Source organism: Harpia harpyja, chromosome 3 (genome assembly GCF_026419915.1).
Source record: "Harpia harpyja isolate bHarHar1 chromosome 3, bHarHar1 primary haplotype, whole genome shotgun sequence".
Taxonomy (NCBI): Eukaryota; Metazoa; Chordata; class Aves; order Accipitriformes; family Accipitridae; genus Harpia; species Harpia harpyja.
Window position 1 is genome coordinate 63508367 of NC_068942.1, and position 15374 is coordinate 63523740.

General features: G+C 43.9%; 1 non-coding gene across 1 annotated transcript; it reads right to left on the reverse strand.

Moving 5' to 3' along the window:
- Positions 1-14968: 14968 nt before the first annotated feature.
- Positions 14969-15041, reverse strand: TRNAT-UGU (transfer RNA threonine (anticodon UGU)). Its single transcript has one exon. It is a non-coding gene; the product is annotated as a tRNA-Thr (tRNA).
- Between the last annotated feature and the right edge of the window lie 333 nt (positions 15042-15374).

Consider the following 15374-nt stretch of genomic DNA (forward strand, 5'->3'; position numbering starts at 1 on the left):
TTTGTCCTGCAGAAGGCTAGAAGGGCTTTCTTTGCCAGATCTCTATTGCCAATGTGTCTTCAATAGCATTGCTGTAATGGAGCATTATCTGATGTTCTTGCCATGTTAGATGTATTCAGACTGTTTTTTATCTCCTCCTTCTTTTTTCCTGTTCCCGCGGATGTTGTCCATTTTTGAAACGCTATTATTAAAGTAGCAGCTGGCTGCAAAAAATTTGGTGAAATCTTATTTAAGTGTTATATGCAGTCTGTCAAAATCCACATTCTTCTGAAATGGAATTGATTTGCTACGATTTCTTTTTTATAGAATAAAACTGGAAAAAAGATCAGCCAGTGTTGAAATATCCTTTTGACATTTTTTGAGTAGAATACAGCAGTGTTATATATTGAAACAATAGGAGGTTATCCCTCTGCAGAGCAGAGATAAAAAGTATTATAAATGCTCAATATCAAGAACATCAAAAGCTTGCTAATGACCTAAAAATCAAAAATTAATTGTTTAAAAATGGAAACACAGACACTCACGGAACATAACTTAAAGTGATTTGCAGATAACGTCAGAAAAATCTGAGGCATAAAATGAGCTGCAACCAGCAAAGAACACAAAAGGCAATGAGAAAAGCTTTTATAAATACATTCAGGATAAAAGATGGAGAGCATTGCACTGGTCTTAAGCAGGAATGGTGAAAAATGTGTGAAGGAATATAAAAGCACAAAGTGTTCAGTGCCTGAGCCTTCATAAAAAGAGTAGCTGTGACCAGATTCTTAACGCATTTCAGTGGTCTGGAACACTGGCTAGAATTAGGAGAGAACAGATAGCAAATATTTAGCTGGGACACGTATGAACGATAATGGAGCCTGCTGAAATTCACCTTAGAAGATTAAGAAATAATTGAAACAATCTGAACTACTTTGAGGACACAGAGAGAACTGACGAGAACAACGATAGTGCTCTTCCACAGAAAGGGAAAAGGAGAAGCTGGAAAAGTGTAGGCTAGTCAGCTTAAGTTTAATAGCTGGAAAGATATCACAACAAAATGTGAAACAATAGGTATCTAGAGACATAAACATGATAAGAAAACAGCCAGCTTGTATTTATCAAAATAAAGTGTGTTAAACCAAGCTAACTTCTTTCCAAGTGAATAACTTGACTTTTCAGAATAACTTGCCTTTTTGGGTGGAGGAAGGTAGTAGAGGAAATGGATGTTCAGTTTAGTGAAGTTGTTGCAGTCTCAGACAACCTTCTCCACAAGCAAACTCAGGGAATGTAGCCTCTATTGTATCACCATAAAATAAGCCTGTCAGCTGTGGAAAAGGCCTGCTCAAAGAATAGTATTCTCATTCCAGTTTGAGATTGCGCCAGCTTTTGAAGTACTGAAATCCTTCACAGTGTGGAGCTTCTGTTCTCAACACACCTGTAATGGGAAGGGGTGATTTCTAGCCAGCAGCGAGAGCAGCCTTGTGCAGAGGAAGTGTGCCAGACAATACCCGTGCTTATCACAGGACAAACTGATGGAACTCGAGGCAGACAGTTAGTCTGGAAGGACTAAAACATCTCTGTGGGAGAGCCACCGCTAAGCCAGTTCTCCTCCTATGCAGGGTGACTGGTGCTGTCAGGGCAGAGGGAAGTAGCCACGACTGATTTCCAGTGACCCTGATTGTCAGTGAATGTCAATGCAATTAGCAGTTTTAGCTCCATCTATAAACCAAAGTATCCCTAGGAAACAGTGGTTAGTATTGCGCTACATCACTGTGGCATCTGGCAATGCTTGAGTTTCTCTTCCCTGGTCCCCTTTGGCCTGAAGATCCTATGACATTGGCGGGTGGAAAAAATGCCTGTCTCAGAGGGCACCTCAAAAAAGCACCTTGTTCAGCATGTCAGTAGAAAAGAAGGAGACGAATACCTGCCTCATATCCTTGACTTACAGCAAACAAATTCAATCTGGTTGTGCCGGCCCCGTGATGAATGTCTCCTAACACTTAGTCCCAGATGGGAAAGGCACATGCACATACAAATTCATCCAGCTGGTCTTTACTCTTTGTAATTTAAAGTATCTACAACTTTATCAAAATATACATCAATTCACAGATTGTACAATAATATATTTATAATAATTCACAGTGACTGAATTGATACTTTCAGGTCATTAACTACAAGTCCTAAATTTTGATATATATGAAATTCCTGTAAAACAGATAATTTGGGAACAATGAAGGAATTTTTTTGAATACACAACACGCATTATTTTGCACATGTACATTTGTTTACAAGGAGTATCAACAAGTTACTTATTATTATATTCCTAAATTACTGATCTTCATCAACTGAGATACATGAACTGAGCAATTAACTGAGCAACTGAGGCATACATGCAGTCCCCTATAGTAACTTTAGCTGACAGACTGACATAGTTAATTGGATCACAGGATTGGATCAAACTGTTGCCAAAATCCGGAATAAAACTCCTTAACAGCAATGAGAAGTTAAGAAGCAGGCACTCCTTTATTGCAGCGCTGAGCACACGGGGGATCGCTCCACCTATTGTGTGCATCTGTCTGGTTTAACTATGCAGGTTAAATGCACACCTGTTATACGTATTCACTAGATTTCCGAAAAATGTTATACATAATCATTAGTTTTCCGGGAAACTATTAACATATGTAAATGTCCTTTACGCAAGCGCAGTGAAGGTCTCTGGTGGTCTTCAGAAGCCCTCTGGTGGTCTTCCATAGTCTTCCTCACTTGTCTGCTTCTTGACCTCTCTTAGGTGATTCTGCGCAGTACGATTCTCACCTTTATCTATATTAGTTTACATAAAAATGCATACTATGTCTATTCTTAAATTTAACCTTTCTAATAATTGGTCCTTCAGTCACACCATCTTATTAATATTCTTATGTTAAAACAATCATTGGTTAATCTCACTTAACTCTACTGATTGGAATCCTCGATAATTAGATTGAGGTGGGAAGGGTAAGGGGTTTCCAGGCAGCAAACTGGTGTCCATAACAGTTTCCCTAGTTTCCTAAAACAAAACACTACAAACCAACAAATCTTTGTCAAAGTTTCTGTGGTTAACTGATTTTAGACAATACTTGAATTCTTATAGTCACACATAGTACATTTTCTAAAGTTCCTAAGTTCCTATGACTACATTTCAAACTTAACACTCCCATACCTATGCTTCACAATTTTTTACTTCTTAATCAAACCAAACTCTTTTATATAATTAGATTTTAATTTCTTTATCAAAATATTTTCAACAACATGTTCCTAAGCCCTGTGTTACATCTGGATGTGGTCCACTATATTTTTATACATCTTTCCTAAACTTTTATAGGCTTCTTTATTAATATATAATAATAGTCCTTTACTAATAGAAGCAGTTAAGATTGTTCCTTTTCTTGTCTTTAAAATCAGGAGATCAAGTAATAGGCTCTATTCTTACCACAAAGTAAAAATACATCTTTAATAATAAATATTCTGTGACTAAAATGCTTTTTTTTCCTATCAGCTTTCCTACGGGTCATTTTCTTTCAATAAGCAAGGTCAGGGACAGCTACTAGACCATGCAAGACTAATCTCTCCCTCAGGATGGTTTTAAATTATAACTTACCTTATCTGATTTAAGTTCAAGTAGAAACTGATCTATAGGTTCTGCTTGGAGCCTTTGGGGTGTCACAGAAATGAGGTTATTAGCAAGAGTCACCTAAGGGCTTGTCTACAGGGGACACTCAGAAAAAGGAGTAAGGTTTCATCTAAAGGCAAACAGTACAAAGGCAGAATGCCTGTAATTAACAACCAGTTCAGACAAAGGTTTAATGGCAGATGACTGCCCCATGTCAAACAGCAAGTGTTATGACATCTTTGGCTTCTTAGATTCCTGCTCTCATCTTGATGAGGGTGGAGAGCAGGGAAGGGAGGAATCTTCATCACAAGTTCAAACTACAGCCCATATTCGTTACCTTTGAGTCAACAGCATGGTGTTTTACGAAATGTACTTCTGCATCCCCCATCAAAGTAGTGCCACCTACATTAGCAAAACAACTTTACATAAAGTATCATTTGTTCTGTGGGGCTTGCAGGGGAAGAAGAGTAATGACAGGAGTCTAAAATTGCCATGCCAAGTTATCATCCAGCCAAAGCCATTCTTAGCTAGAAAGGAACTCCAGTGGAAGAGGCAGTAGCTCAGCAGAAAGATATTAGAAAGCAGTCAGGAGGTCAAGGGGAAAGGGAAAAAGAAGCCTCTGGTTTTGTCCACTTCCAGCATTCTGAAGAAATCTTCTCCGGTATCTCCTCCCTCATTCATTGGTAGCAATGACAGAAATGCTAATGTAAAAAGAGTTTGTGAGTGTTTGTACTACAGTTTAAGTTGATAAAGTTGAGTAGCTTTTTTCCACCATGGTGTGTACTTACTGCATGTCAGGGTAATAGAGAGATGCAGGCCGAGGCACTACAGAGTTCACTATTGTTGATACCACTGCTGAGACCTCATTAGGGATGACTTGCTGCTCAGAAATTTGCTAGTGTGGATGTGTGCCTGATCTCTGGATTCAACAGACTCATCGGTCATTCCTCTGTAGCACTTACTTCTTTGTCCACCCAGCTTCAGCTGCCTTTTGTGACTGACTGAAATTTCAATTAATTCTTTCATCAACTTTAAGACAAGAGGGACTCTGGTCTACTCTTTACAATATTGCAAGGTCCTGGCATTTGCCAATTTGTGTGGAGCAAGCTACACTAGAATTTATGTTTGAAATATATGCTATGTATATTAGGAATTTAATTATAATAACCTCAAGGACAGTGTTTTGAATAGTTCTCCTGAACTAATTAGTTGACCGGCTTTCTAAAGCTTAATAATTTTATTGTCACAGATAATAATTTGGAATGCAGCTATCAATCAGTGTAATTATATCCTTCACTAAATTTTCAATAGGTAAGCCTTATCAAGATAATAGGTCTGATCATCCTTTGCATTAGCTGGCATGTTGCATTGTTATTGTGCTTTGGAAGCCTCAGGAAAAAGGAAAACCTGGTTTGGTCAAACATCTCTCAGTGTCTGCAAGATTTCCACTTCCCTGTTTTCTCACCATCACTCTTTGCTATCACAAAAGTCTTTGGTGCTAACTCCAATATATCACAAACTTTCTCATGCTTCTTTCAGGACAAAAACTACCAGCTAGCATTAGAAAACACAATTTCACACTGAAGGATCAGAAAAGGGAGGCAAAGAAATGTTCTGAGGGATTGGGGGGGGGGTTCTGAACACACCTAAAAATTAGAGAAAGTTGAGAGGCAATATTAAGTGAAGCAGGAATGATTGTGCATGGGAGCGTAATGAATTAATTAAGAACCATACAATAACCTTGATTTACCCTGAAAACAACAGTTTAACTGATTAAATAATTTTTATTTGAGATCTTTAGGAACCCAAACAATTTTAGAAGTTGTCTGCAGCTTTGACAAAACCACATCTCAGAAATTCAGGGCATGTGATAACCAAAGATGAGCACTCTGTCTAGAACAGAACTTAGTACCTTTCCACTATGACGTTACAGGCTAAAAAGCAGTAACTTTTAACTTACCTTTAAAAGTCAAGCTTGTGCAGAACTTACAGTGTCATTCCTGCTCTTAGTCTTGCACTTCACTGACATTGAGTGTCAATACAGTTCCTTCTATCTGTACACTTTTTACAGATGGACTGATGGACTTGTCACCACTGAGAGCCAAATGCTTAAGTCCTTACTTAGCATCTAGCCAACACTTCCTCAGGATTAAGTCAGTGGAAGTTTTGAGGTAGGTATGAGTAAAATGCTGACTGAGGATGCTGCCACAGAGCACTGAACCAAGAGGCATAGCTGAACGAAGTAGGTCTCAAATTCTAGCAACTCAGTCCCACTGGACTTTAATTTTACCTACTCAGTTACATTACTTTAATTCAATTGCCATTAAATAACTGATACTGATGTCCTTCTGAATTAAGCAAATATGGCATAAATTTTATGAGACAAAACAATATAGTTGTCACCATAATCTTATTTTAGGATTTTATTTCTAACTTAAACTCTGTAGGCCATGGTGGGCAACTGTATTTACAAGTTTGGGGATTGCTGCTAGCAGAAGAATATAGTTGGTTCAGGGAGGTTTATTAAAATTTATTGGTAAATCATTTAGCAGAGCATTGAGGATTAAGCAAACTACTCGGCCTGAATCCACATCGTCTCCAAATCTGATGTTTATAGAGGTCTCTGTATTGCCCAGACCTTTAGCAAACTATTTTTAGTGGCTAATTGTCCAGCTGCATTACATCTTCACCTGGATTCGCTTTCTTAGCCAAAAGGAAATTGAACCCCTGAGGAAGCAGAAAAACCAAGCTGAATATTAAGTGACATTGGAAATGCTGGAGTAGTGGGATATAAATGTCTTGAAAAAAAAAGAAAATGAAAAATCACGACAGGAAAATCTATTTTTAGGGGGACTTTTTTTTTAAAAAAAGGTTGAACTTGTCTGTGAGAGTGTGTTGAAAAAGCGTATCTAAGGGCTTTTGTGGTGGGATAAAGCAACAAAGAGATAGAAATTAAAGACCGGCTTTTTAAAAGCAGATTAGAACAGTAAGAGGTAAATGCAAATGAAGGGTCGAAGCAGCATGAATCCAAGAGAGCAAGGATGTGTGGAAAGCCCAGGGGAGGATGGAGGAATGGATAAAAGACATGCTGGATCAGAGGCTTGAGCTGTTACAGCAGCATCACTGAGGGCTGGATGAGATACGGGCTCCTGTCAGTGGTGGTTTAGGAGTATTAGGTTTGTCTGAACCAGCCTGACATTTCCTCAGATGTGTTTATCAACTCTGTTTGAGGGCAGCTGGCCCCTGGCACTTTGCAGCTCTGAGGGGAGGAGCAAGAATCGATTCTTCATGATTGATGTTGCTGTGCTTGAATGCAGTCACTAATTCCACTGCATGCTGCACAGCAAGTTCCCCTCAACCCTGAAGCACAGCTGGAGCACAGCCTGTTTGCGCTATATGGGGCTGTATACTGTAACAGCCCCAGTTTATGAGGGACACCTGTAATACTTCAGCAGTCTGCTTTTTCATCAGCTGGCTGGAGGGAAACTAAGCAGACATACTATCGTGCTAAGCAAGCTATGCAGAATGGGGCAGAGAGATGAAAATCACAGTGAAAGCTAGGCATTAAAAATCCCTGATTCTAATGTCAAGGGTTTATCTGCACAGTTTCTATCAGGTCCAGACTCGGCCCTGTGTTGAGATTTCTTCTCTGCTGCTCAGAACTTGGAATGTGGGCTATTTGTGTTAGTGCTTTAATTATAATAACCTCACAGGCAATGTTTTGAAAAGCTTCACTGAACTCATTGGCTAACTGACATTTTTAAGCTAAACAAACAGCAGTGGTGTTGCAGCATGTCACAGCTAGCACACTGTTTCCAGTTACATCTCTGTTGCTGCGCTCACTCAGGACTCAAGCTCTCCATCAAACACTAACTCTTTTATCATTCACAAGGCCCACATTTTGGGTTTCACCTTGGCTCAAATCTGGAACAAGCAAACCGTTTCACCAAGTGGGAAGCATGAGCCCAGAAGGACCATCTCGGGCTCACAGGCTGTACATTGCACTTGGTGAGCTCAAGCTTCCAAAAACCAGCCGTAAGGTGCAGTTGGAGCAAAGCATGAGAGGCTCAGTGTGGGCTGAAAAAGCCAGCCTGTGGTGCTGGACACTGACTTGGATGTCAAGCTCCTGAACTCCAGATTGCTCCGTTTCCCAGGTATTGGTACCTAACATGGAGTTACAGCTTACTCAGGTATTTCACCACTTCTGAGAATCACATTGATGGCCACACAGAAGTTGCCACAGAGCCTTTGAAATATGGTCTGATTTTTGAAAAAAAGCAGACAACATGTTTGCCCTCGGAGTACACAAAGCAGGCAGCAGAGACACACTGCTCAGGCCAGCACCCAGTAGAAATGTTTTCAAGGGGCAACCAGGTGATTTTAGAACAGTCATGACACCACTTTTCAGTTTTGTTCCTGCTGTTCTTCTGGTAAGGAGCCTGCAGTTTATTAAACAGTTAATTATAACAACTGAACAAGCTTTTTTCCCCCAATAAATCCAGCCTGGCTAGTTCAAAAAACCTAGTAGACTCAAACAGCCCTTCTATGCAAGGTGAAGTGAACACTCTGCTGGCACACTCACATCTGATTGCCCTGGAGATCTGCTGCACATGCACTGTGATTGTAATTTTTGAAGTTTTACGCTGAATAATGGCTGCTATTATTCATTGAAAGAGGACCCAAATATATCAGCATTTCCATCAGCCTCATGGGATAACAGATCCGCAGAACCAAGGAAACTCATTAAATATAACAAAAAATATAAAAATCATAGGAAAAAAACCCCTTCTGTTCAAAACATAAAAGAAGCAGGGAGAGCTTTCTCATGCCTCTTCTTAGTAGCCTGCCAAGTGGAGGAGTATGTGACCAAAGGCAGGGCTCTCTGCACTAGAAAGCAAAACTCTTTCTGGTTCACTAAAAACATTTACAGTTTAACTGAGTAATAATCAAAAAGCAATGAACAATCTATAATACAAATAACACCCAGAATGATAGCTGGATGCAAATACTGTTGTTTCTTTGCAAATCCAAGATTTAAAAAAACCTTACATATTGAAGATCATCTGGTTTTAGTCTTCCAACTATCAGTAGTCTTCATAGAATCCCACTTCTGCAAGTATGGTAGATATTCTTAATGTAGTCAGTTCCTGGGGATTTTTTTCATCTAGCTTCTAGAATAAAACAAATTACAAGTAGTAACTGCAAGTACCTCGCTGCAAATTAAACATGCACATCCCAAGTTCTTACACAGATAATTCTAAAATGACAAGCCCAAACAAAATGTGATACTCACATTACTCAATGCTTAAAAAGTTATGAATAGCTGAGGAATTTCTAATCTACAAGGAAGGTCTCTCATGGATTACACTTCAGTGTCTAAAATTTCAGCTTTCTCATGTTATTTGCTTTGCTTTAAAAAACACACGGTGCTTCAATGTAAATTAAGCATAGAAACTCTACATCCTTATCTTGAGGAAGCCTCTACAGAAGGATGTGGTCGCGTTTAAATTATAGTCTTTTTATTGCATAGTTCAACTGTATGGCTTTTCAATGCTGTGTTTTATCAATCTAAAAAAATATTAGCATGTTGACAGAGACAGCTGTCTCTATACAGCTGCTACACACAGTGAGAAATACTCGTCCTTGTGGGTTTGCTCTTTATTAATTTCTATTACAAATGGCTTTTGGTATGGACTAAAGTTCTTGCTGTGGCGATGCGATCAACAGTACCAGTCCTCTGAAGGGAATAAGCAGGCATGTTTGTAGCCTCTTGTCAGATTGTTCTCAGATTTGAGACTGTTTACATGTACAGACACCATGATCATTAGCAAGTCTCACAGATACAGCAAGGGGATTGCAAGCAACAGTGTTCTTGTCCAAAAATAGTCTGTAACTTGGTGACCAAAAGGAACAACTCCTCTCTTTATCTTCAGAAGGAATGAATGTGCTTTACTTGTGAGAAGCCTATGCACAGGGTCTGTCTGAGAGTTAATCAGGTATATGCAGATGGGCAGTCAGATACATCCAGCGTTGGGTAGTGTTTTGCTGGCTCTGTTGTCAGCAGAGCAGCCTCTCTGCTTTGAGCAGAGGTTGACACAGTTGATAACAGCCTTTTTTAATCACAAAAGTTCTCCATTTGCAGTCTCTGGATTAAATTATGTTCATATTAAGGTAAGCTGGAACTGGATAAATTTAGAGAACTAGTCCTAGAGAAGCAGGCAAGAAAGCTGAATTACTTTTTTATTTTTCCTAATACTTTAGGATTGTATTTCTAAATTCTATTTAAGCTTCAGCTTGTCCCTAAGACTAGTTCTACTTGCATACTAATTTTTGGTCACCTGAAAGCCAGAAATATTGTAATAATCTGAAAAGCCCATTAAGTTTAGTGATGTCAGCAGGGATTTTTTTTCATCTATACGTAAGATACATAGATTCTAAATGAACAGTGCTTCATCCTTTCTAAAGTCAAGCTCTCTTGCACTTTTTCATCCAGTCAAGTCATAATAAATTACACACACACACAAGATTTTTAAAGGACCCTTCCCTCTACTGCTCTATGCATTTTATTACATTCGAACCTATTGTATTGTGCCTAGATTCTGTGCTGCCAGGACCTGGTGTTCCCATCATTAGATTATAAACTGCATGGAAAAAAAGGCCATGTTTTACCTTAGGCAACATCTCTCTACTGAAGTGCACCATCAAAACCTATAGACAGACCGCGATACTAAAACATAAGCAAGGCTAGTATCACATATTGCCCAGTTAGTTAAATATCTTGGGGAGTTTTAATAAAAGACATTTCTGTTTGCTTTCCTTCTAATCTTCAAGTGTTAGGAAAGATTCCCTAAAACTATAGAAAATGTTGTTTTTCTTTAAAACAGAACAGTCACTCTCCTGGCCAAGGCTGAAGGATTTAATTCATCTGCACTTTCTCATTAACAAAGAGGCCCCTGTTCTTTTTAAGCATCCTTATTCATATGCTAACATCACAGTAAATAACATCCATACTGGAAGCCAAATGGGTTCATTAGTTGTCCCTCCATCCATAGCTAACTGGCTCAGAAATATGGTCTTTTGCCAAGAATACCAGTTAAGCACAGATTTATCTACTGTTACTCTCCTGTGAAGATTGCCTTGCATCATCATTCAAAGTCCCAATGCATTGAGCTCCCACTTCATCTGGGGATGCATTTGGCCTGCACCTGGTCTTGAACAGCGGTATTTTAATTACTTTCTTTTAAGAGGGAGAGATTTCTTGACAGAGGAGGAGGAAAAGGGGCAAGGAGACAGCTTGGTCTGGAGGTCAGGATATACCAGACTGGATCAGTATTATAGCTGGTGATTATGGTGTTCAGACTTCTTTCTACCCACCTTCAAACAACTCTTGCAAATTTGTTAATGACACCTTAGGAAAGGAACTCTACACAAAGTAACAGGACAATCAAACTTGTAAACATAAGTGTTCAGGCATCAACTTTTGGAACATCCTGGAAGAGCCTGACTAGGAGCATGATATCTTGTCATGCACAAGGAATTTTGTGTTGTTTTAGCAACCGGAAGAACAGAATTAAAAGAGCAATGTCTGACTAAAAATAGTATCTTTAGAAGACAAACACATTTTTCTTTTTGGTGTTACTGTTAACACCTGAGGTTATTACAAGTAAACATTTTCACTGTTCATTGAAGACTTTCTTGATGGCTGTATTTGCATCAGGTGAGGACAAAATAAGTCTCGACTTTCACTTTTTGGCTTTACCTCACTGGCACAAATCCAAAGCCATCAAACTTTAAGTTCTTGCAGAAAGTCCAGAAACACAAGTCAGAATTGCTTTAGTACTTTTCTGACTAAACAAATGGAAGCATTCTTTATTAATCTTAAGATTTTGAAAGTGCTTGGAGTTTGGTGGGAGAGAGGTTGTTTGGGTTTTTTAGAAATTTATGATGTTTTGGCAGCATCTGTACAATATTGAAGCATGTGGAATAATGAAAGAGTCTGTATTTCATTTTTCCTCTGTTGGCTAAACCAGTTTCACAGTCGTTGACTTTGACTCCCTATTCCCATTGTCAAAAATGATATCACACTGCAGTAAGCTATGCTTAGATATGTCAATTTTTGTTACATATCTGGAGAGAAAAATAGTAGACTCTTGAAGAAAACAGTCTCTTCTCGTGTAAGGCCTCCTGCTGTTAGGCTGAGCAAGATGCGTATACATTTCCTGGAAAAAAACATAACAAGAAGAAATATCTCCGAGATGAGCTCAGAATGCCTTGCAGTGATGGCAAGGTATCTGTCTTTGCAGACACTGTGGTAATTCTAAGGGGCTGTGCTAGTGGTCCAAAATGAAAACACAGTTAGTACTGTCTGGGGCCCTCACCACAGTTTGGAGAAACAAACCATAAAGACATTTTCTGATGATATCACCAATGACTGTATCACTGGACCTAGTGAAGGTCACCTGAGCTTTTCTGAGCAAGGCTTTGACACGTTTCTCACCTTCAGTAACAACAGCTTCTAATAAATCTTCCTCTGTAGCATGAAACCGAGTGTGGATGACACCACTTGTAGAGTACGGAGGAGATTTTGGGGTCCCCCCTTGACTGTGATCAGGGAATGGTATATAGGTGTCCCAGGGGAGATGGAGAAGGCAGGGAAAATCAGCTCAGAGGAGGCCTGGGCACACCTCCTGCTTTCCACTCACGCCCGCGCGTGAACGCACCGGGGGCAGGGGCGGTGGTACCGATCGCTCTTGCCACTGGGCACCGCTAACAGACAGGTCCCACAGAAAGGCACGGAGTGGGGCCAGCCAGAGTAAGGACCGGCCCCGGGCCCCGGGCCCCGGGCGCGGTGCAGCCACGTTCACCGCGGGGGCGGCACGCCCTGCCGGTCCCAGCCCCCGGCCCCGGCTGCCGGAGTCGGCGGGTGTCTGCGGGGCCCGCTGTGACAGCAGGTCACCCAGTCCGCCATGTCTAATATGACAGCAGAGCAGTCGTAAAAGACTCTTAAGCCTGCTATTGGCAAACAGGCCCCGTTCAACTGTGAAGAAATACCTCTGAAAACTGAAAATTCAATCGCACCAGCAGGAAGCTCGGAATTTAAGGCAGCGTTGCAATAATAACGCGGCACTCCCGGCTCCGCTCCGAGGGCCGAGGCTGCCGAGCTAGCAGCCGCCGCGGCAGGCATCGCCCCCAGCCCCGCCGCAGCCGCGTCCCCCTCCCGGTGCCGGCGGGGGATGGTCCTGCACCGCCACGGGCGGGCGAGGGGATCCCAGGCACGGACTTTGGGAAGCCAAGGGAGGAGCGTGGTCCCTCGCCCCTTCACTGGCCCCGGCTTCCTCTCCCTTCTGCCTCTCCTAACCGACGCCGCCGGCTCTGGGCCCCCTTCTCAGGTGCTCCGGCGGCCCGGAGGGACCAGCGAACCCAGAGCACCGTTCCGCGGGGCGGCGGCCGGCGGCAGCTCCGCCCGGCGACAGCCCGAGCGGCCCGCGGCCCGCTCTGAGGCGCTGGCTCTCCCTCTGCAGGCCTCCGGCTGCATCGGCCGCGCCCGCCGCTCCCGTCCCCGCCGCGCCCCGAGCGCCGAGGGCTGGCGCCGCGGGGCCCTGCCACGGAGGCGCAGGTCCCCTCCTAACGTGGGGTGCCGTAGCTCCCACTCACGCTTCCGGACTGCTCTGAGGGCACACGTAGCAACCTGTCAGCGTTCTAGAAAAGCCTCCGTGGCAGCTCATACGTATACAGCTACCACAAATGGGAAGAGCTGAACCCTGTTCCTACCACACCTCGTGGCTGTGGGGAGTGGAGCAGCCAAGCACCACGCGCATGAAGGGTCATGGCCCCATCCCCTTGAACGCAGCACCGATGGCGTTCGGCTGTGCCGGGCCCAGCTGCAGTGGCAGGTCCTGCACCTTCGCTCTGGATGATCCTGCGAGAGACTGAACAAACTACGCAGCCTTTTCAAGCACGCGCGTGACTGCTTCTTAAGACCATCTGTGGCATCCCAGGGATCTGATGATGCTCTGGTTGGTCATGGCGAAACCCAGTGCCCTGTCAATGGAGAAACGCTGTACCCAGCCTTCGACCAGACCCCCCCGGAGAGAACAGATCCTCTCGAGGGATGGGTTTTATTACCGCCTCCGTGAACATGACGCAAGGACTCCGGGAGGACTGCCGAACCAAGGAACCGGCTAGGGTGAGAGTCAGCTGGTAACACTGAGATTAGGACCAAGCACTGTTTTCCCGGATAGGACGGGGAGGCAATGCTGCAAACAAGGAGTCATGCCAAGCAAACTCTTCTGTGCAAGAACCCCAAAGCACAGCAAATTCAAATGCGTTTTGGGCCTCATGGCATAGCACGGCTCCTACTGTAAGGGGCAAACAGCCTGTCAGCCCCCTGCTCCTCTCACAACGGCAATGGCAACTCATACAGCCCTGTGCATCACCACAGCTTTGATCTGCTCTCAGCAGAGAGAGGAGGCTGGAGAGAAGCTGTCACAGGAGCCGGGAGGGTATAACACAGGCTGCAGTGCTACGCCACAGCCCACGCGTCTTTCTCGACACATCAAGCTGCAGCCTCCGGCATGCCGAGCCGCAGCCTCCAGCAGCTGCCTGCCTGTTCAACGGCTCTGCCACGGTTTGAGCCCCTTGCAGCATGTGCGCCACAAGTGTTGTCCTTTCCCCTCTCCAAAGCACGTGTATTAATTTGCCTGCTTGATGTCAGTAATGATTGCTGTGGTGTTTGCAGCGCTAGAAACTAAAGGCCCTGCTCACAAGATTTCTGAGAAAAATGAATGCATATTTTTAAAGTGTGGTGCTCAAGAGGATTTGTGCGGAGGTTTCTAGCTCTTTCTATAACCTAAAAGAAACAAACAAAAAGGCTAAGAATTATTACACCTCCTCTGTCCAGCCTCCAGCACAGAAATAAAACCAACTGGTCAGCTTGCCTGACAAGCTGTGAAGAGTCAGATAATCCTGTCCAGCTTATTCTCCACTCAGGGGCAATTTGTTCCTTTTAAACCCCTTAACAGCATTTTGCCAAAGCTCCCGTCAGGAAAATTGTGACGTGAGCTGCACAAATATTTACTAAGCCATCCCCACGCGGCTTCCCAAAGCGCTTATTGTTGCCCCCTGCTCCCCTACCAGCACGAAGCAGAGTCATGAGTTAATTTGGTGACCAATATTATTGCTAGCACTCGTATTTTACCAAGAGCGTTTGTTTCTAAAGCATTCGTCTTAATAACAAGCCCACGGAGCCCGCACGCGCGCCCTGGTCCGCCACCGCCAAAACACCCCAAAATTGGGCTCGTCGCCTATGGATGCGGGGCGGCGACACCTAAAAATACGCGAAGGCCCCAGCGAGGATCGAACTCGCGACCCCTGGTTTACAAGACCAGTGCTCTAACCACTGAGCTATGGAGCCGCCGCTCGGAAGCTTCCCCGGCGCTCCCTAACGGCCCGGCACAAGCCTTCCCGCCGCCCCCTGCCGGGCGCCCCGCGGCCCCCGCGCGGCCGGGCACACCGCCCTCCGCCCGCCCGCCCCGGCGGGAAGGGGCTCGCGCTGCAGAGCGGCGCCGCGGCCGCCGCCGGGAGGAGCCCGCGGCCCGCCGGCAGCCGCTCCTCGGGCGACGGGCGACGGGCGGCGGGCGGGCGGCGGCCCTGCCTCGGCCGCCAGCACCGGGAGGTCGCTGACGGCGCTTCCAGCCGGGCGGCGCCGCGGCTGCCTGCGGAGCGTCCAGGCCGCAGGAGGGTCCCC